At 45.9% G+C, this 23,149-nt stretch overlaps 1 protein-coding gene across 1 annotated transcript in view; it reads left to right on the top strand.

Annotated features, from left to right (window-relative positions):
• The window catches only part of LOC124035945 (MAM domain-containing glycosylphosphatidylinositol anchor protein 1-like), a 447,455-nt gene that overhangs the window by 71,328 nt on the left and 352,978 nt on the right, over positions 1–23,149 (top strand). The window lies entirely within an intron of this gene.

Below are 23,149 nucleotides of genomic sequence, written 5' to 3'. Positions count from 1 at the left end.
GTCTTCTTACCTCTGCTCTGTTGACTCACTCTCTCTCTGTTCCTCCCTCTCTTTCTCACTCTCTCTCCGTCTTCTTACCTCTGCTCTGTTGACTCACTCTCTCCGTCTCCTTACCTCTGCTCTGTTGACTCACTCTATCTCTGATCCTCCCTCTCTTTCTCACTCTCTCTCCGTCTTCTTACCTGTGCTTTGTTGACTCACTCTCTCTCCGTCTTCTTACCTCTGCTCTGTTGACTCACTCTCTCTCCGTCTTCTTACCTCTGCTCTGTTGACTCACTCTCTCTCTGTCATCTTACCTCTGCTCTGTTGACTCACTCTCTCTCCGTCTTCTTACCTCTGCTCTGTTGACTCACTCTCTCTCTTTGTTCCTCCCTCTCTTTCTCACTCTCTCTCTCTGTCTTCTTACCTCTGCTCTGTTGACTCACTCTCTCTCTGTCTTCTTACATCTGCTCTGTTGACTCACTCTCTCTCCGTCTTCTTACCTCTGCTCTGTTGACTCACTCTCTCTGTTCCTCCCTCTCTTTCTCACTCTCTCTCTGTCTTCTTACCTCTGCTCTGTTGATTCACTCTCTCTCTGTCTTCTAACCTCTGCTCTGTTGACTCACTCTCTCTCTGTCTTCTAACCTCTGCTCTGTTGACTCACTCTCTCTCCGTCTTCTTACCTATGCTCTGTTGACTCACTCTCTCTGTTCCTCCCTCTCTTTCTCACTCTCTCTCCGTCTTCTTACCTGTGCTCTGTTGACTCACTCTCTCTCCGTCCTCTTACCTCTGCTCTGTTGACTCACTCTCTCTCCGTCTTCTTACCTCTGCTCTGTTGACTCACTCTCTCTCCGTCTTCTTACCTCTGCTCTGTTGACTCACTCTCTCTCCGTCTTCTTACCTCTGCTCTGTTGACTCACTTTCTCTCCGTCTTCTTACCTCTGCTCTACTGACTCACTCTCTCTCTGTCTTGGTTATACCCCTTCCTCTTTCGTCTTCCTCCCTCTCTTTTTTTCTCTCCTTCTCCATCCTCCTCCTCACTGTCTCCCCACCTATTCTCTGTGAAATCTCGCTCTTACTCTGTGCTCCTTTCTCTCTGCTTCCTCTCTTCCCCCTCTCCCTCTTCAACCTCTCTCCACCTGACCCTTTTAAATCATCCTTTTTTTTCTCCCACCTTACTTATTGACGTCCATCCACTGCACCTGCATTAACCACCCAGCATGTACTGTCAACCCCTTCACATAGACAGAGATGTGCCACCTCCCACAACTCTCTTTCAAACACACACAGCACCCCCCCTCCCCCGATCAACTGGAGATGCCATCCTACCCTCCTGTCCTCCCACCCCTCCTTACCATTTCTTCACCTCCCCATCACGGTCCAGCTGAGAGCTAAATTGATTAGAATTAAGAGCATATGTTGCACCTGAGGTGATGTGCTGCCATTCGCCTGGCTCGCCTCGGTGAAAACGAGAGGAGGAAGAGTGTGGCGTCAATGCTATTTTTGGACAACACCAGCTGGTTTGCCTTTCTTTCGTCTCTCTCTTTGTTGTTTGTCGGCCTGAACAGATGTTTGAAAATATCATTTTGGATTGAAAGTAACTTTGGGGTTGGGTTGGTTTTTGATTAGAATTGGGTTGTCGGATTGAGCGAGTGTTTCTGTTCGTTCACACTGAAACATACACGTCATTATTATAATAACCAATTAACTATGCAAATTCTTGGGAAAACCTGGCAATTGTTGTACTGTAATATACATTTCTACTTAGTTTTGACTTGGCACTACATCAGCATTGCAACAGTACTCATTGCTTAATTAAGGGGTTAGTGCTGTATCATGAATACAGTCACAGGTAAATGTGGTTGTTTGACGCGCGATAGCGGGGTGAAACATTGTTTCTTAGGTTGGACAGGCAGACAGCAAAGCTTATATTAACCCCCGCTGTACCAAACCAAATGCTAGGGTAGAAGCAAGGAGAAATAATGTGTGAGTTGAGATAGATAAAAGAGTTGATTTGGACAGCAACATGAACATAATGATATTCTTATGAAGGCGCACTGATCGTTCCGATGGAACTCTTAGCAGGCATGGGTTTGCCAGTGACTGCCAATACAGTACTGCTTGGAACGCGTGTCATTTAATCAGCATCCAGGATCCAAACAACCAGATTTATCATACCCAATTAAGAGGAAGGGAACATATTTACATCTACGTCTTGAGCTTTACATCAAGTAGGCCTTTTTTTCTGTGAGTTCTGAGTCAAATGACAAATAATTTCACCTACTAGGTGGCAAGTAGGAACCTATTGAAATGGCGAAATCCATAATTTGACTCTGCAAATTCACTTTTGCATTGACATATACATGCTCAAGCTTCCAGAAAATTATTTAAATACTCATTTTTATTCAAGAGGACATTGTTATTGAATAATTGAGTTGGGTAACGTAGACATATGGCCTTCCACCCATTAACACCAATAACATGATTTCCTCCCCAATCTGGTGATATGATAATAGTGGCAATTCAAGTCCACATTTAGACACAAGCTGAGATGCTAATAGTCAATGCACTTAAAGCTAACGCGAACATTGTGCTAATATCGTGCTAATAGCCGGTAGCGCTGAAATCCACACACTCCCCACTGCTACCGTCGCCGAGCTGTCAGCTCTCCCTTCTCTCTCCGAGGCTTCCTATCAGATATGACAGGCTCTTTGAATGTACCGCTCACAAAGGGAATGCCAGTCACTCCCCTGGCTGTTCGCCTCTCTTTATTTCTCTCCCTCTTTTTCACCCTTTCTCTCTCTTTCTCCGTTTCTCCTCTGTCAGTTTGCGGAAGAGATCTAAGCCCTGACAGGGAGTTTCATCTATTTGTCTCAGCGATCCTTCCCTCCTTTCCTTTTCGCTCCTTTCTTTCGCTCCTTTGTTTCTTAATTTCTTTTTTCTTTCTTTCGTCTGAAGAACAATCAAAATCGACTCCCATGCACCACCAGTCACCGGACATGTCCGTCCGCGCCCTACAACCTCACCTTCGTGTTCTTTTTATTATATCACCAAACCCCCACAATCCTCCTCTCTGTATCACCCTTCTACACTAATTAAAGTTCAACCATTGCCCTTTGTCAACAATTTATCCTTCAAACGACACAAGCTCTTTCTCCGAAGCATCCCCGTTCTAGAGCCCCTTTCTGTGATCGCCAGGGGAGCGCTGGGAAAGATGAGCTTCGCCTGTGGCAATGAAGGGGAAAAGAAAAAGGGAAATTGCCTACTTCATACTAATTCTCCCCTTGCCCCCAGCAGATGCAGTCTTGCCGTTAGGCCCCCGGCCGTTCAACATGGGAACTAGCCTACTCTCCGTGCTCTCTCTCTCTCTCTCTCTCTCTCTCTCTCTCTCTCTCTCTCTCTCTCTCTCTCTCTCTCTCTCTCTCTCTCTCTCTCTCTCTCTCTCTCTCTCTCTCTCTCTCTCTCTCTCTCTCTCTCTCTCTATCTGGTATTACATTTTTTGGGGGGTGTATTTTTGCATTTTCAAATACACAGCCCAAAACAAATACCTTTATTTGAGTATTTTAATGGTTATTTGTAAAAAAAGATATATATTTTATTTCAAACAATCAAATACACTGACTTTAATACACTCCCATGCATTTAATCCAGGTATTTGAAAATAGTACAGTATTTGAAATAAGTATTTATGTATTTCCAAATACCATAAAATATTAAACTACTTGTCTTTTCAAATAAAATATATCTGAATAATTCACTTTTAATGTATGTGAAAGTAATTTAAATATTTGAAATAGTATTTGAACCCCGGTCTGGTTTCTTCCTATACTGCTGTCCTTGGAAGGTGGAAGATGTAGAAAGATGGGCTGAGTAATCACTGTGTCATTGGGAATGATTCAAACAGAGGGGGGAAGCAGGGTCCTGCTTGGGCAGAATGGATGCCATGCATGAGGAAGCTGTTGTGGTAATTTGTCAGTGAACTTTTTCTCTCTCTTTACCTCCACAACCTTAGAGTGAAAGATGACTGAGATTCAGCATGGGTGTTTGCAAGTATTTGGAAGCTCAGTTATCTGTGTGAATATGCACACATGCCAGGACTGTACTCATAGAGTACACAAAAAACCCCACCCCCCCTTCCCCCTACATACACACACCCCATCCCCTCTGCCCTTGATGCAGGGTTGGTGTCTCTCTGTGGTGTGTTTGAACAGGCTTGTCCTAATCCACTCACCCAAAGCTTGTTTCAACACATAGGCTTCACCATGCTAGCTTTCACTCTCTGCTCTGGGTTCATGGGAGTGTGTGTGAGCCTGTGTAACGTATGTGTATCTAGACTGTGTGTGGATGCATATCACTCTGTGTGCCCTCCGTATATACCCTTCTGTGGTGGCTAGTGGCCGGTGAAGTCAAGGGAAACGTGCAGGTGAAGGGTGCACTTTTTGCCGTAAGCCCCCCCAATATGCAGGGATACTGGAAAGATTGTTCCATCAGATTAAGCCCCCTTGATCTTGAGTGCAAACACGCCTGTGCACACAGATACATCCCTCCCCCTCCATTTTGTCTCTCCCCTCCCCGCACTCTGTTTTGTCAATCCTCCCTGTCGTTAATTTACTCACACACTCCCTCAATTATTTGCCAATGCCTTTTTTGTGTTCCACATTTATTCATATAAATACAAACATGTTATAAACCCAATATTGTTAATCAGCCAGGTTGTCACCAAACTAATTTGAATATAATAGTAGATTTACGTTTTTTTTTTTTTTTTTACATGAATGCCAATACTGTTTTCTATGCTAGTTTTCGCTTAATACTTTGGGATACTGGTGCACTTGTAGTCAGAAAGGGCCTTTTTTTGTGTAGGCAACAGTAGGCCTAAACTATTTTCTTCCTAATGCATTTCATATTTCTGTAAGAACCGCCGCAGGAGTAGAGAAGCAGGTACGAGGAGTCAAAAAGCTTCAGTAACAAAAGAACACTATGGTGGTAATAACACCTTCAACAGATCGTTTGTAAATGTGTAGAATGTGTTTGTTCTGGGTCCACGCTGGTAAGTTAACTTATTTAAATGAAACAATCACAGAGGATTTTCTTCTGAATAACTGGTCAGGGTATAACACTTTCCATTCAGCTTCAGGTAACTTCGATGTAAGGCTTGGTCACTCCTGTAGTGACTACTTCGATCTGCCATGCCCATTGTTACTTATCCATTGTTCACTAGATATATCAATGTAATACCACCCAACTCAATGTTGAACAACAGAATGCTTCCCACCACTAGATCACATAACTAGACGTGAGCTGGGCGTGATCCCAATGCTGCCACCAATGTTGTGGAAGAAAGTGACAGCTGCAACAGGGACTCTAACCAGGGCTCATACGTTGCGAAGGAAACTCTATCAGCCGTTGCCATGAAGGCCTAGTAGTCCTCTGGACAGAGGCAGTAGGCCTATAATGCTATCCTATGCCTTGTTACAATAGCCTAAGTATATAACCTGTCATCATGAATTGTCCTTGGAAGTGTAAGCCTGCATACAGTGCATTTAGAAAGTATTCAGACCCCTTCACTTTTTCCATATTTTGTTAAGCTACAGCCTTATTCTTAAAATGATACAATAGTTTTTCCCCTCATCAATCTACACACAATACCCCATAACGACAGAGCAAAGTTATTTTTATCCTGGCTGACTGGCGGATCCTGGCTGACTGGTGGATCTGGAAGAGTCTGGTTGACTGGCGGATCTGGAAGAGTCTGGTTGACTGGCAAATCTGGAAGAGTCTGGTTGACTGGTGGATCTGGAAGAGTCTGGTTGACTGGCGGATCTGGAAGAGTCTGGTTGACTGGCGGATCTGGAAGAGTCTGGTTGACTGGCGGATCTGGAAGAGTCTGGTTGACTGGCAGATCTGGAAGAGTCTGGTTGACTTGCAGATCTGGAAGAGTCTGGTTGACTGGCAGATCTGGAAGAGTCTGGTTGACTGGCAGATCTGGAAGAGTCTGGTTGACTGGCAGATCTGGAAGAGTCTGGTCGACTGGCAGATCCTGGCAGACTGAAAGATCTGGCTGCTCCATGCTGACTGGCGGCTCTGGCTGCTCCACGCTGACTGGTGGCTCTGGCTGCTCCATGTAGGCTGGCAGCTCTGGCGGCTTCTTACAGACTGGCAGCTCTGGCGGCTCCTTACAGACTGACAGCTCCTTGCAGACTGACAGCTCCTTACAGACTGACAGCTCCTTGCAGACTGACAGCTCCTTGTAGACTGGCAGATCCTGGCAGACTGAAAGATCTGGCTGCTCCATGCTGACTGGCGGCTCAGGCTGCTCCACGCTGACTGGTGGCTCTGGCTGCTCCATGTAGGCTGGCAGCTCTGGCGGCTTCTTACAGACTGGCAGCTCTGGCGTCTCCTTACAGACTGACAGCTCCTTGCAGACTGACAGATCCTTACAGACTGACAGCTCCTTGCAGACTGACAGCTCCTTGCAGACTGACAGCTCCTTGCAGACTGGCAGCTCCTTGCAGACTGGAAGCTCTGGCTGCTCCATGCAGACTGACAGCTCTGGCTGCTTCATGTAGACTGACATTTCTGGCAGCTCCTTGCAGACTGACAGCTCTGGCTGCTTCATGTAGACTGACATTTCTGGCTGCTCCATGCAGACTGACAGCTCTGGCTGCTCCATGCAGACTGACAGCTCTGGCTGCTTCATGCAGACTGACAGTTCTGGCTGCTTCATGCAGACTGACAGCTCTGGCTGCTCCATGCAGACTGACAGCTCTGGCTGCTCCATGCAGGCTGGCAGCTCTGGCTGCTCCATGCAGGCTGGCAGCTCTGGCTGCGCTGAACATGCAGGAGACTCCGGAAGCGCAGGAGAGGAGGAAGGCTCTGGCTGCGCTGAACAGTTGGGAGACTCCGGCAGCGCTGTAGATGAGGAAGGCTCTGGCTGCGCTGACCAGGCGGGAGACTCCGGCAGCGCAGGAGAGGAGAAAGGCTCCGACAGCGCTGGAGAGGCGAGGCGCACTGTAGACCTGATGCGTGGTGCTGGTACTGGTGGTACTGGACCGAGGACACGCACAGGAAGCCTGGTGCGGGGAGCTGCCCCCTGGAGGGCTGGGGTGTGGAGGTGGTACTGAATAGCCCGGACCATGCAGGCGCACTGGAGCTCTTGAGCACCGAGCCTGCCCAACCTTATCTGGCTCGATGCCCACTCTAGCCCGGCCGATACGAGGAGCTGGAATATACCGCACCGGGCTATGCACCCGCACTGGGGACACCGTGCGCACCACTGCATAACACAGTGCCTGCCTGGTCTCTCTAGCCCCCCGGTAAGCACAGGGAGTTTGCACAGGTCTCCTACCTGGCGTAGCCCTACTCCCTGTGAGCCCCCCCCAATACATTTTTGGGGGCTGACTCTCGTGCTTCCGTCCGCGCCGCCAACTTGTTTCGCCAACCTCATTCTCCTGTAACCTTCCGCGCACTGCTCCATCGAATCCCAGGCGGGCTCCGGCACTCTCCCTGGGTCGACCGCCCACCTGTCTATCTCCTCCCAAGAAGTATAGTCCATACTGTACTCCTCTTTGGGCTGCTCCTGTTGCCTCTTCTCCTGCTGCACCTTTGGGCGGCTACACTCCCCTGGTTTAGCCCAGGGTCCTCTCCCGTCGAGGATTTCCTCCCATGTCCAGAAATCATTCTTACGCATCTCCTCTTTGGGCTGCTCCTGCCTGTTGACACGCTGCTTGGTCCGTTTGTGGTGGGTGATTCTGTAACGGTTTTCTAGGTGTGGTGAAGGAGAGTCGGACCAAAATGCAGCATGTAGATTGCGATCCATGTTTATTCAACAAACGTAACACGAATCTATATTAAACACTACAAAACAATAAACGTAACGAAAACCGAAACAGCCTAATACTGGTGCACATACACACAGAATAAGGACATCAAGACACTAAGGACAATCACCCACAAAACCCAACACAAAACAGGCTACTGAACGGGTTCAAGTCCGGCCTTTGGCTGGGCCACTCAAGAGACTTGTCCCAAAGCCACTCCTTCATTGTCTTGGATGTGTGCTTAGGGTCGTTGTCCTGTTGGAAGACGAACCCTTGCACTAGTCTGAGGCCCTGAGCTCTCTGGAGCAGGTTTTCATCGAGGATCTCTCTGTAATTTGCTCCTGACTAGTCTCCCAGTCCCTGCCGCTGAAAAACATCCCCACAGCATGATGCTGCCACCACCGTGCTTCACCGTACGGATGGTATTGGCCAGGTGATGAGTGGATCCTGGTTTCCACCTTTAGCTGAGGAGTGGCTTCCATCTGGCCACTCTACCATAAAGTGCTGAGTGCTGCAGAGAAAATGTCCAAAAACCTGTTTTCGCTTTGTCCTTATGGGGAATTGTGTGTAGATTGATGAGGACAACATTCAATTTAATCCACAAAAAAATGGACAAATACAACTTTTCACTCCAATCTGGAAACCCTCATAAAATACACCACAGCACCAGTATCCCAAAGTATTAAGTGAAAAATAAGCATAGAAAATAGTGTTTGCATAAACATTTTAAAAAATATATAAGGCTACTTTTATAAGCATTTCGGTGACAACCTGGTTTATTGACAATATTGGGTTGTTAACACATTTGTTTTATTTAAATAAATGTAGGACACAAGAAAAGGCAGTGTAGAACACAATTTCCCAAAATGCATTGCTCCAATGACTTTAAAAAGATTGTTAGGTTTGACCTTCAAAAATGTATTTTCCTAAGTTGCAGAGAAATGTGTGTATTTCAAAATGAATTAAGCCACACAAAAGCACACAACATTTGCTAAAATACTTTTTGTACATATTTGCACCTATTGAGTGTTAGATTGTGTTGCCTATTCCCCTCACTTTCTGTTTTTTTCCTGTCTCTCTCCTCTCTTTCTCCCTCTCTCAAACTGATCTCCCTGTTCATCTCCCTCTGCCATATCCACTTGTTCTCGCTTGTTTGCTCCCACAACCCTGGCTGTTCATAGACTTCTCGACTGTACTGTTGTTGTGTCCTGTGTGGCGGTTTCGCTCTCTCTCTCTCTCCCTCTCCCCTTCCCACCTTTCTCTCTCCCCAGCTTCTGCCTACATTTAACATTTTACATTTAAGTCATTTAGCAGACGCTCTTATCCAGAGCGACTTACAAATTGGTGCATTCACCTTATGACATCCAGTGGAACAGTCACTTTACGATAGTGCATCTAAATCTTAAAGGGGGGGGGGAATACTTATCCTATCCTAGGTATTCCTTAAAGAGGTGGGGTTTCAGGTGTCTCCGGAAGGTGGTGATTGACTCCGCTGTCCTGGCGTCGTGAGGGAGTTTGTTCCACCATTGGGGGGCCAGAGCAGCGAACAGTTTTGACTGGGCTGAGCGGGAGCTGTACTTCCTCAGTGGTAGGGAGGCGAGCAGGCCAGAGGTGGATGAACGCAGTGCCCTAAGTCCGTCTCTATCTTATCTAACTCTGCCTCCACAACCACCGTGTAGCATTTGGAATACATGTCACCGTTTAAATATGCATCCCACACGAAAGATAGCACAGACAATTTCCTCATGTCACACCTACGTTGGTACCCTGGCATTGTGGTCAAATCCTGCATTCAAACTAGGTCACTGACCTGCATCGGGAGATCTAAAGGAACCTATACAGTATTTATGAATCCCTAACTTACATAGCATATTGGCAAGTGCCATGAAGATCCTATACACATTTTAAATGCACTGCCTCGATGCACATGATGCAGCAGAATGAAAAATTCATCAGGAATCTGGTTTGCACTCTATCAGTGTCTGGCATGCAACGTTTAGTCAGCGACACGAGCCGTTACAAACACTCCTCCCAAATGTGGAGTAAATGCCCTCTCTAGCTGTACGGTAAACAATGATGTTTGCATTAGTCATGTTTGCGTTAGGTAACGTTAGCGACAAGGAGGGATAGCCTACTGTAGTAAGCTTACCCAGGCTCAGTAGGTGGGCCTTTTTTTAAAACCTGGCAATGCACAATTGGGAATTCACTGAATCTAGGCCCCTTGATATCAAGCTTTTAGAGACATTTGGTTCAGTGTTTAAAAAGCATTTGTAAATTTTCATCTTTCATTTTGTGTTACTAAAAACTAACACTAGGCCCACAGACCTTCACAATCAATTTAGCAGCGTGAAGCGTTAAAAATCATTGATCTGCATAAAGAAGGCTTGAAGACCACCCCTTCAGAACCCACCCTTTCATCTGATCGCCCCAACTAGCCTTACGCTATCTCCTCAAGCCAGGGGAAGAGAGGAAGGGGTGGAGCGATTGATTCTTCGTTTGCACCATTCATTCCGGCACTACAAGTGCCTTTTTTCTCCAAGGCGATGGCCATTTAATCAATGGCCTGTCACTGCCGCTAAAACAGTCGACGTCTGCGATCTTGGCTACGCTTCCTCACTCCTTTCGACAGCCACCTCTCTGGACATTTTTCTCTGTCCCTTTTATTTGTTTGGATTTGCTTTAAAGTCGCAGTAACAACCTGTTTAGTCGTAGATATCCCTAAATGCAAACCCAGCCACAATTGAGAAATATGAAAAATGATAGATCATCGTATATAGTTAAATGCTTTCTTGGGGGCATTTGAGTAGCGGATTTTTTAAATCCAAATTGACACTGCTCTCCAGTTTTCAACTTTTTGTTGACTTTAGTAGAAGATGTAAAGATGTGAAGGTTGCAAGTGGCTGTTTTCTTGACCGTCACAAAGAGACCTGTTCGGCGATGTAATGTGCTGAAGCTGGTCCTTTGTCGCTTGTAACAACAGAGCAGTGGGTTCAATTCCTAGATCCGATTAACACTTAAACTGTAAGTCTCTTTGGATAAAAGCGTCTGCTTTATATAATATTATATATTAAGCCAATATGATGTTTGATAGCTCACTTCAATCCCGAATGAAGAGGCTTTCCAAACTAGGGAACCGTTGTTGCGGGAGAATTTCCAATATCCTTAAAAAATCATTGTAATGTGGTTAACCTTAAAAATCTAAATTAAAATTATTCAAATGGATGTGACAGCAGAGATGAGGTGTGCACTGTCGACCACGCCCCCTGACTTTGAGAATATCTGACGCGACATGCATCAAGCATACCCATCTCATTAGTGGTGGTGAGATAAGATACATTATGTCAGATTTATTTGTAATTGAGTGTTATAGCCCCACATTAACAGTTTGAGATGGTGAGTTGAGAAGACAATACTGTTAGAATGTTTTTCAATTGACTGCCATAGCCCCAAATAAAAAAGTAAACATTGGCTGTTTATCAGGCTAAATCATTTTCTTCACAATTTTCAGATAACAAAATGGGGTCGTGGGACAAAATAGTTTGGGAACCCCTGTAATACAATGACCTAAACTATTTGACATTCCCCTCATTTATCTCATATTCTTTGGCATGAAAGTAATACAAATAGTTATCTTCAGTAGTGCTTTTCTGTGTGTGTGTGTGTGTGTGTGTGTGTGTGTGTGTGTGTGTGTGTGTGTGTGTGTGTGTGTGTGTGTGTGTGTGTGTGTGTGTGTGTGTGTGTGTGTGTGTGTGTGTGTGTGTGTGTGTGTGTGTGTGTGTGTGTGTGTGTGTGTGTGTGTGTGTGTGTGTGTGTGTGTGTGTGTGAGAGAGAGAGAGAGAGAGAGAGAGAGAGTATTTGTGTGTGTGTGTTAATGTCTTGCCTTTCTAAGTCACATTGAAGGGTTCCCTCTTGTCGTGATCGATAATGGTTGTGACTTTCCCTAGTTTCCCCGGCTCTCATGTGCTTTATGCAACTGTAGAAGATGGGGCCGGGAAGTAAAACGTCTTGTCATGAATGAAGTGAATTCAGCCGGCAATTCATTGGTATGCATGGGCATTGGTGATAAAGTAACTACGCGTATCAATCATGGGACGTGTGCCTTGTATCTGCAAGAGGATTCATGACCTTCCTGAGTTTCTTCTCTGCCAATAGACTCTCATACACACACACACACACACACACACACACACACACACACACACACACACACACACACACACACACACACACACACACACACACACACACACACACACACACACACACACACACACACACACACTCATAAACACACACACACAACCATGGATGCACACACACACACTCTGACACACACTCTGACACACACACACACACACACACACACACACACACACACACACACACACACACACACACACACACACACACACACACACACACACACACACACACACACACACACACACACACTCATAAACACACACACACAACCATGGATGCACACACACACACACTCTGACACACACACACACACACACACACACACACACACACACACACACACACACACACACACACACACACACACACACACACACACACACACACACACACACACACACACACACACACTCATAAACACACACACACACACACGCACACACGCACACTCATAAACACACACACACAGCCATGGATGCACACACACACTCTGACACACACACACACACACACACAACCATGGATGCACATACACATACTCTGACACACACACACTCTGACACACACACACTCTGACACACACACACACACACACACACACACACACACACACACACACACACACACACACACACACACACACACACACACACACACACACACACACACACACACACACACACACACACACACACACACACACGCACACACTCATAAACACACACACACAACCATGGATGCACACACACACACTCTGACACACACACACACACACACACACACACACACACACACACACACACACACACACACACACACACACACACACACACACACACACACACACACACACACACACACACACACACACACACACACACACAACCATGGATGCACACACACACTCTGACACACACACACACACACACACACACACACACACACACACACACACACACACACACACACACACACACACACACACACACACACACACACACACACACACACACACACACACACACACACACACACACACACACACACACACACACACACACACGGGCACATTCAAGGACATGGGTACACACACAAACACATGGTCACTATAATACACTCACACACAAACACACACATGGGCACATTCACACAAGGATGCATTCACACTTTCACTTTTACACATATTACACATATTGTAAATGAGAACTTGTTCTCAACTTGCCTACCTGGTTAAATAAAGATGAAATAAATAAATAAAATAAAACACTCACTCTCTCTAATACACATACAGGCACACACATGTACATGATTATTCTCTCACACACACACTCTGCCACTACATATCCCACTCATTAGCTTCGAGCAAGAAATCATCCCTTGGTCATGTTTGTCTTTCACTGGATCAGTATCGAGTGATGGACCAAGCTATCGATAATGCTTAGGCAGAACTCGAGTCAATCGCTTGCAATCTCGATCAACGTTCCACCGAATTAGTTGTTGCTCAATAGAACAACTGAAACAAAACGGATCACTGTCAAAAGACCCTAATAAAATGCTCCATCGACCAAACTAAATGAATTAGCATGTTAGACTGTTTCTAAATAACCGTACCATATTGTATGCTACATTTTCACCTTGTCTCCTGACCACATAAAGGATACCATAGCAGTATACTCATTCTTTGGACAAGGGAACCTTGAGGTAGAGCATGAAGTGGTCTTGTGTGGCTCAGCTGGTATAGAATTGTGTTTAGAACATCAGGATTGTGGATTAGATTCCCGCTGGGGCCACCCATAAAATGAAAAATGTTTGCACTATTGTAAGTCAATTTGGATAAAAGTGTCTACAAAATGGCATGTTTAAAGAAGTGAAAACAATGTCATCCAGCCTATACTGGGATTTCACTATTTCTTTCCTCAATTAGGAAATTAGATTCTACCCGCAACTGGGTAGAATCTCTGGCCAATCAGTAATTGTTATCTATCAATGAACTACCAGGGAAGGAAGAAACCACAACGTTATGACAATAAGTAATGGTTATCAGGTTTCAGGTATGACTCAGATGCAGACAGTGTCGAAGTAACAGTTTATTTCTAGTACAGGGGCAGGCAAACGACAGGTCAAGGGCAGGCAGAGGTCAGTAATCCAGAAAGTGTACAACAGGTACAGAACGGCAGGCAGTAGTTTCAGGGTCAGGGCAGCCATGGGGTCAATAATCCAGAGCGGTGTGGCAAGGTATAGAACGGCACGCAGGCTCAGGGTCAGGGCAGGCAGAAAGGTTAAAACTGGGAAAAACTAGAAAACAGGAACAAGAACCGACAGGAGCAAGGGGACAAATGCTGGTAGGTATCACGAAACAAAATGAACTGGCAACAGACAAACAGAGAACACAGATATAAATACACTGGGGATAAATACATATAGCCCTCTTGTGGGGGGCACCATTGCAGACTATAACATTCAGAGGTAAACCCCTAGACATCATATTGGCCCTCTCAGGGGCCAGACCCATAGGACCAAATCTCTGGCCTCTCGTGCCAAACCTGTGCACATGGGACAATAGGTAACTGCGCAACGGGAGTTTCCATTGGGTCCCGCATAAAGGTGAATGAGCTCCACGAACCAAGGCTGCCTAGACAATGGGGAGCTACAAAAATGTCTGATAAGCCCTCCAGTTGCACCCTTTCCAAATTGGACTGAATCAGAACTACTGGTTTGCCAGAGAATCCGTTCCCAATGGGGTACTCAGGTCCCTCATCGAAAAAAACAGATGACACTGTGAGTTTTCTCTCCGATGCATAAAGAACCTCTCCCAAATATGGCTAACCACCCAGGGGCGTTGTCTCCCCCTGAATAGCAGGTCCGCACCCGAGTTGAGGCAACCTGGAACAAGCACTGTCTGAAGGGAGAGCAAGGGGAGGGACCTAATCACCCCCTGTCTGTTGATGTTTGCCACTGGGCGGACCCCACCCTTGAGGGGACGCGTCTGTTGTGACCACCTTATGGAACAACACCCATGAGAACCCCTTGTGATAGTGGCTGGGGATCCCTCTACTGATTTGGCCAGTTTAGGTGGTGAGATGCATCAAAGCATGTCACTAGTATCCAGCACTGGACGGACCGCATCAATAATGGTCCCAGGGGAATAACCACTCTCATAGAAGCCATTATCCCCAGAAGGTGCAGGAACCGGGAAAAACGTACTGTTTGCCCCAACCTAAATTGGGCCAAGCCGAGCTGGAACCAGGGCACCCTCTCCCTGGATAGAAAAGCTTGATTTACTAAGGAATTGAATGCGCTGCAACGGGGTTAGACAGCTTTTTTCCTGGTTTAAAATAAAACCTAGAGACTGAACATTGGACTTCAGCCTGGATGTGTGTAACACTGCTTGTTCCCTTGACTCTGCTGCTATCTGCCAGTTGTCAAGGTAGGCCAATACCCTCAGCCCCTGGCCCCTCATCGGTGCCATTGGTGACATACCTCAATTGGCTGTGTCACCCCCCGTCCCCAAGCAAGGTGTGCGGGGGCTGTCTTTTCCCTGTGAGGTGTCAGGACCATCTCTCACCTCGACCCTGGAAGCAGGGTGCCAGGCATACTGGTGTTGTGCCTGGGAACCAGGCCGATCCGCTTACCCGGCGATGCTCAGACTGCCTGCCTTCTGGAAAGTGCCACCCTCGGCATCGCCAAAGGACCTCCGAGGGAGAAAAGCATGCAGCACCTCTTCTTGCTTCTTTTTGGCCTTGAACCGACTTGTATAGCCTCCAGGGCCAAACCAAGCAACCCCGTGGGAGAAATTGGCTCACCAAGGTATGACTGTCTGTCCTTCTCGGACACCTTCGAAACGTTGACCAAAGATTACGTTGTGCCACCACAGTAGCTGCCATGCTCTTCCCGAACCCCATGAAGGAGGTTGGCCGTAACACTGGTCTCATTCAGAGCTCTGCATGGGCTCTCCTGTGGCCAAAGCCGTGACCATGTCCTCCAGCAGCTCAGTCTGGTAGACCTGCAACATAGTGAAAGACGACAGGACTCGGCCAGCCACCCCCTCTGCACGATACACCTTCTCCAGCTGAGCAGCCGAAAAGCGACACTGCTTGTTAGGGAACATAGGATTCACATTAGCCACGCCTTTGTTACCAATAGGGCTAGGTGGCCAGCTAACTTGCCACCCCCCGGTTTCTTGTGTACCAGCCCTGCCCCCTCCATCTCTTCTGGATCCATTAACCTCTTGCTCCTACCTGACACGCAGGCGTCCCATCTAGACATCTGGAAATGCAAATGCGCTACGCTAAATGCTAATAGCACTCGTTAAAACTCAAACATTCATTAAAATACACATGCAGGGTATTGAATTAAAGCTACACTCGTTGTGAATCCAGGAAAAAAGTCAGATTTTTAAAACGCTTTTCGGCGAAAGCATGAGAAGCTATTATCTGATAGCATGTAACACCCCAAAAGACCCGCAGGGGACGTAAACAAAATAATTAGCATAGTCGGCGCTACACAAAACGCACAAATAAAATATAAAACATTCATTACCTTTGACCATCTTCTTTGTTGGCACTCCTAGATGTCCCATAAACATCACTATTGGGTCTTTTTTTCGTTTAAATCGGTCCATATATAGCCTAGATATCGATCTATGAAGACTGTGTGATCAACGAAAAAAATAGCGTTTTATAACGTAACGTCATTGTTTTAAATTAAAAAAGTTGACGATAAACTTTCACAAAACACTTCGAAATACTTTTGTAATGCAACTTTAGGTATTAGTAAACGTTAATAAGCGATCAAATTGATCACGAGGCGATGTATATTCTATAGCTGTACGTCTGGAAATAATGTCCGGGTAAATCTCAACCAAAATATCCGGTCGGCGACCGGAAGAACTGCGCTGCCTTGTGTCTGTTTGACCAAGAAACAAATAGTAGGCAAATGACAAGACTGTTGACATCGTGTGGAAGCTGTAGGTATTGCAACCTCGGCCCCATTTAATGTGGTTCACGTTTAACAATTGGTTGAAGTGGCGCATGGATATATTTTCCCATTTTCAGTGATCAGATTTTCCTGCACTTTTTGATGAAACGCACGTTCTGTTATAGTCACAGCCGTGATTTAACCAGTTTTATAAATGTATGAGTGTTTTCTATCCACACATACTAATCATATGCATATACTATATTCCTGGCATGAGTAGCAGGGCGCTGAAATGTTGCGCGATTTTTAACAGAATGTTCGAAAAAGTAGGGGGTAGGAGTAACAGGTTAAGGGGTAACACTCATAAAGCATCAGCTTAGCTGAATGAGGTTTGGACCAGGTTGTTGTAAATTCTTAGATGAAATACAGAACTGTGGCAGCCACAGGGGCCAGTTGCTTCCCACCGAACCTTAATGACTTCTGAAGCGGGTTTGAACATGGCCACTTCACCTTCAAATGCATAGCCGCCCTGTAGAACAATTCTATGAATGATGCATTGGATACTAGTTTTTCCCCTGCTACTCCCTTAGTGCGAGATGGTGGCTGTCCCGGAACTAAGTCCTTTTCATCACCCTAGAAACCCCTGGATCCGTCCAGAGAACCAAGTCTTCATCCGAACCTGGGCCCTGTATATAACCAGCTGTCACACTATCCCCCTGTTGGCATGCTAGTTCCACATGTTCTGACCAGAGCCCAACATCTCTCTCCGCTTCCTGCATCTCAGTCCCAGCAGAGGTACCGGCATCCTGGAAAGAAAAGTCCAAGCTTCCTCAAGAATGCTACATGTATTTCCAGGGAGTTTGCCCGAAATACGTGACAATTAATACACTGATTGGTTCGTGCAAGGGCCGCCCGAGCGTGTTTCAAGCCGAGACAAACTACACATAAATTGTGAGAATCTTTCAGAGAAATACTGACTCAGGCATGATCTTAGCCATCTTACACATTGCACTAGCAAATTAAAGAATAACTATACAGAACAAAAATATAAACGCAACATGAAACAATTTCTATGATTTTACTGAGTCACAGTTCATAGAAGGAAAACAGTAATCTGAAATAAATAAATTAGGCCCTAATCTAAGGATTTCACATTACTGGGCAGGGGCGCAGTCAGGCGTGGGCCTGGGAGGGCATAGGCCCACCAACTTGGGAGCAAGGTCCACACACTAGGGAGTCAGGCCCAGTCAATTAGAATGAGTATTTATTCAACAAAAGGGCTTTATTACAGACATAAATACTCCTCAGCACCCCTCCCCCTCCTCAGATGATCCCGCAGGTGAAGAAGCTGGATGTGGAGGTCCTGAATTGGTGTGGTTACACGTGGTTTACGGTTATGAGGCCGGTTGGATGCACTGCCAGATTCCCTAAAACGACATTGGAGGCGGCTTATGGTAGAGAAATTAACATTAAATTATCTGGTAACAGCTCTGATGGACATTCCTGCAGTCAGCATGCCAATTGCAGGCTCGCTCAAAACTTCAGACATCGGTGACATTGTGTTGTGTGACAAACCTGCACATTTTAGAGTGGCCTTTTATTATCACCAGCAGAAGGTGCACATGTGTAATGATCATGCTGTTAATCAGCTTCCTGAGATGCCACACCTGTCAAGTGGATGGATTAACTTGGCAAATGAGAAATCCTCACTAATTTTGTGCACACAATTTGAGAGAAATAAGCTTTTGTTCATATGAAAATGTTCCCATAGCTTTTATTTCAATGGGACTAACGTTACATGTTGCGTTCATATTTTTGTTTGATATAATTGTTCAGCACACAATGTCCAGGGGTGAGCACGCTCTACCTCTATGGGACAGTTTAGTTGTCGCAACATTTTACAGTTGTTTGTTTTAAGAGCGTGAATTGTTCCTCTTCACACCGAGGTAAAGAGTGAATCTGAGGCTCATGCTTATCACCTGTGGAAGGCAGAGCTTCCAGCGAGTTGCAAATTGAATTGGCCTTGTCAGGCGTGATTGTAGATCCTTCAACCAAAGTCGCCAGAGTGCGACTCCACATAGTATGTTGTGCTAAAATTGACTGACTGAAGGGAAGCAGCAGTATTTCGAACTTCAAGGCTTGGATGTGAGTTGAATGAGTATGTGGCACAGTGCTTCACAGTTAATGTCATCTCAAAGGGCATGAATGGAATAAAACATTTGACACTGGGAGGCAAAAATAAGGTGATATTTTATTCCATTATAGATACAAAACATCTTATTTTTGCCTCACCAGTGTTTGTTGGGTGTGAGTAACTCTGGTTAATGCTATGCTCAGAAGGGGTTGGGTGACATGGTGCAAAGGGAGACAGTATGGAAACAATGGGATAGGGTTATGATAGGGTCATCTACACAGGAACAGGGGTCCATGAGGGGTCCTCAAGAGACAGATGGCCAAGTGAATGCCTGTTCTGTTGTCTTACCATTTAAGGGAAAATGAGATTAGTTTGGCCATTGGGGCAATGCTCTATATGGGACATTACTGTTTTGCTGCTTGTTTCTTCTCACCCCCCCCCCTTAAAAGATATAGATGCACTATTGTAAAGTGGCTGTTCCACTGGATGTCATAAGGTGAATGCACCAATTTGTAAGTCGCTCTGGATAAGAGCGTCTGCTAAATGACTTAAATGTAAATGTAATGTAAATGTTTCTTAATGTGGTTTGGTGCAAAAACACAATTCTTTGTGAAACACATCTCTCCGTCTCTCTTTCTCTCTATTCTTGCAACTTTTACTCCCACTGTGTAACTCGCCCCTCTTCCTTGCTATCCTTTCTTTTCTCCTCCTGTTTTCATCTTTCTTCTCAACAGACTCTTTGTTTTACTTTTCATCGCATCACATACTTTTACATTTTCCTTAGCATCTTTTCTCTCTCTGCCTGTCTGGCTCCATTTGTCTCTCCTGACTAGACCCAGCCTCATCTACCATCTCTCTCTCAACCTTTCTCCATGCTTCTTCCTTTCCTCTCTCTCTGTCTCTGTCTCTGTCTCTGTCTCTGTCTCTGTCTCTGTCTCTGTCTCTGTCTCTCTCTCTCTCTCTCTCTCTCTCTCTCTCTCTCTCTCTCTCTCTCTCTCTCTCTCTCTCTCTCTCTCTCTCTCTCTCTCCTCTATATATGCTTGGAGTTTTTTGGAGTTTGAGTGTTTGGTGTGGAGGGCTCTGTCCTAAGAAGTGATTGTGGTCACCTCTCTCTACCCCTTCGACAAGAATGGTAGTTACAAATTTTCCTGAGCGTTTTTGGTAAGTTTGCTAGCGGTTTTCGTGTACTGTCGGGAGATTTTCAGGCAGATGCTGTCAATCACGTTGTTTCGTTCCAGAGGCAAGTGTTTATGTTTCTGAATAACAATGAGCAACAGCTAAATGTTCATTTTAAAGTAAGGCATGAGGAGGGTCTCTATGCAGGGTTTGCCAGCACAGTAGGGTGTTTTGAGTGTTTTTGGGGCATAAGAGCTTTGCGTGCCCACACAAGGCCGTAGACAAGGTGAGGGTACAAGCGCCAATAGGGGAAATCGAAGTCAATGTGCTGAGGGTATTGAGATGCAGACAGCAGAGGCTAGGCCTACTCATGCCAGGGATGGTGGTGTAGATGAAGCTGGGCCTAGTCATGCAAGAGATGGTGGTGTAAATGAGGCTGGGTCTAGTCAGGCTAGAGATGGTGGGGTAGCGGAGGCTGGGTCTAGTCGGGCTAGAGATGGTGGTGTAGATGAGGCTGGGCCTAGTCATGGAAGAGATGGTGGTGTATATGAGGCTGGGCCTAGTCATGCTATGGATGGTGGGGTATCTGAGGCTGGGTCTAGTCAGGCTACAGATGGTGGGGTAGCGGAGGCTGGGTCTAGTCAGGCTATGGATGGTGGTGTAGTGGAGGCTGGGTCTAGTCAGGCTAGAGATGGTGGGGTAGCGGAGGCTGGGTCTAGTCAGGCTAGAGATGGTGGGGTAGCTGAGGCCGGGACTAGTTATGCTATGGATGGTGGTGTAGATGATTCTGGACCTAGTCATGCTATGGAGGGTGGTGTAGATGAGGCTGGGTCTAGTCAGGTTATGCTAGTGGATGAGGAGACTATAGTGGGGAAGTGTAAGAGACTGGGGGGGGTGCCAAGCAGAAAAGGAAAAAGTGTGTGGTCAAAGGCACCATGGAAACTGTACATGTTGCTGTGGGGGATGCCCTGACCAGAGAGGGAGGGCAGGTGGTCAGGATGGGAGACAGAGATGAGGAGGAACGTGAGTGTGAGAAAGAGTATGAGGAGTTATTTTTCAATGGGTCCGGAGCCGACAGCTAGTCAAGCAGAGGGGTCAAAGTACACATTGAGAGAACTGATAAGGTTCCTGAATGAGACCAAGGGAAAACAAGTTAATCTTGAGGCTTTTTTTCTGATCTGAGAAAGTTTGTAAGATCAGTACAACATGCTATGAAAAATGAGGGGCATGGTGCCCTCTGACCCAGGAAACGGTTTAGTGTAACGGCGTTCGTCTGTTGAATGAAGAAAGTCGGACCGAAATGCAGCGTGTAGGTTACTCATGACTTTAATGAACAGAATAGCGGTACATGAAATAACTGAAATACAAAAACAACAGAACGGAACGTGAAACTAATTACAGCCTATCTGGTGACTACAACACAGAGACAGGAACAAACACCCACAAAATACAAAGCGAACTCAGGCTACCTAAATACGGTTCCCAATCAGAGACAACGATAAGCACCTGACTCTAATTGAGAATCGCCTCAGGCAGCCAAGCCTAACTAGACACACCCCTAATCATACACAATCCCAATTAATACAAACCCCAATACGAAACACAACATATAAACCCATGTCACACCTTGGCCTACCCAAACATATACCAAAAACACAAAATACAATGACCAAGGCGTGACATTTAGGTTTAGGAAGTGGGTCACAACAGTGTGTAAAGGTTTACCTTCAGACATAGTTTAGATCTATATTTTCTTTCTGACACTGGGGCTTTTTGAGCTTTACTATTGGTCTCTTTCTTTGCTGGCTTTTCTCCAACTTCTTAAGGAGACCCTTCGGCTCGCTCAATATAAATGGCACCAGAGATGCGGGAAAGAGGAGTGTGTTGGGTGAATATGTAAAACAAAACAATTACAGGTGTTGTTTCTGCAGGAGACACATGATGTGATGAATGAAGTCGAATGGGGGCTCTGGTGGAAAGGGGCCATGGGATAAATTTTTGTGCATGGGTGGCAGTCCTTTTTGCACCGGGTCTGTCTGTAACAATTTGTTCCTCAAAGGAGGTGTGTAGGGTTAGGCTGCTGGTTGTAAAAGCAGAAATTAACAATATGGGTTTTGTCTTTATAAATGTGTATGCGCATAATACAGGGAGAGAGAGTGGGGTTCTATTTGGGAGAACCCAAATAGAACCCCACATGTTAGACAGGAACTCTCACAGGTAACGCCTGAGGAGATGCTGGTGGTCAGAGGGGACTGGAACTGTACAATGGATTTTACGAAAGACAGAAATCGTGAAGATCCTCATTCAGTGTCAGTGGGAGTGTTAACCTCTTAAGTCGACCCGACACGCATGTCGGGGTAGGAGAGTTGCCGATGAGCTGTCATCAGGAGGCTCTGACTAACCTGCCCAAAAGAGGGGACTTGTGTGAACTTAAGAACTGGAGGCCTGTGGCATTACTCTGTGCGGACTACAAGATATTTGCCAAGGTCCTCTCTAACAGACTGAAGTCCCATTTGGACTCGATAGAACATAAGGACCAAACATATTGTGTACCGGGACACCTAATTACGGACAACTTGTTCTTAATCAGGGACATGTTGGACTTGTCGAGAGGTTCTAATGTGAACTTTGGACTGGTCTCTTTAGATCAAGAGAAGGCTTTTGATAGAGTGGACCATGAGTATCTGTTTAATGTGATGTTTGGGATTGGGAAGAGTTTTGGGATTTTTTTGGGATATATGGTTGTAGAAGTGGGTATTGTTTTGGGTATTGTGATGTTGGTTTGTATCATGTGGTAGATGGAAAGGTGAGTATGGTACATGTATGCAGTATAGGATATATTTTGGTGTTATATTTTTCTCTCTCTCTCTCGCTCTCTCTCCTAAATATATACCTTTAACCAGCACTGGCTGCTGGAGTCGGTTAGACTGCTTCTAGCCTGAGGCAAGAGTAGTGCAGGAGCCGCACAATGTGGTTCATA

Source organism: Oncorhynchus gorbuscha, linkage group LG05, assembly GCF_021184085.1.
Source record: "Oncorhynchus gorbuscha isolate QuinsamMale2020 ecotype Even-year linkage group LG05, OgorEven_v1.0, whole genome shotgun sequence".
NCBI lineage: Eukaryota > Metazoa > Chordata > Actinopteri > Salmoniformes > Salmonidae > Oncorhynchus > Oncorhynchus gorbuscha.
This window is presented reverse-complemented; position numbering and strand designations above follow the sequence as displayed.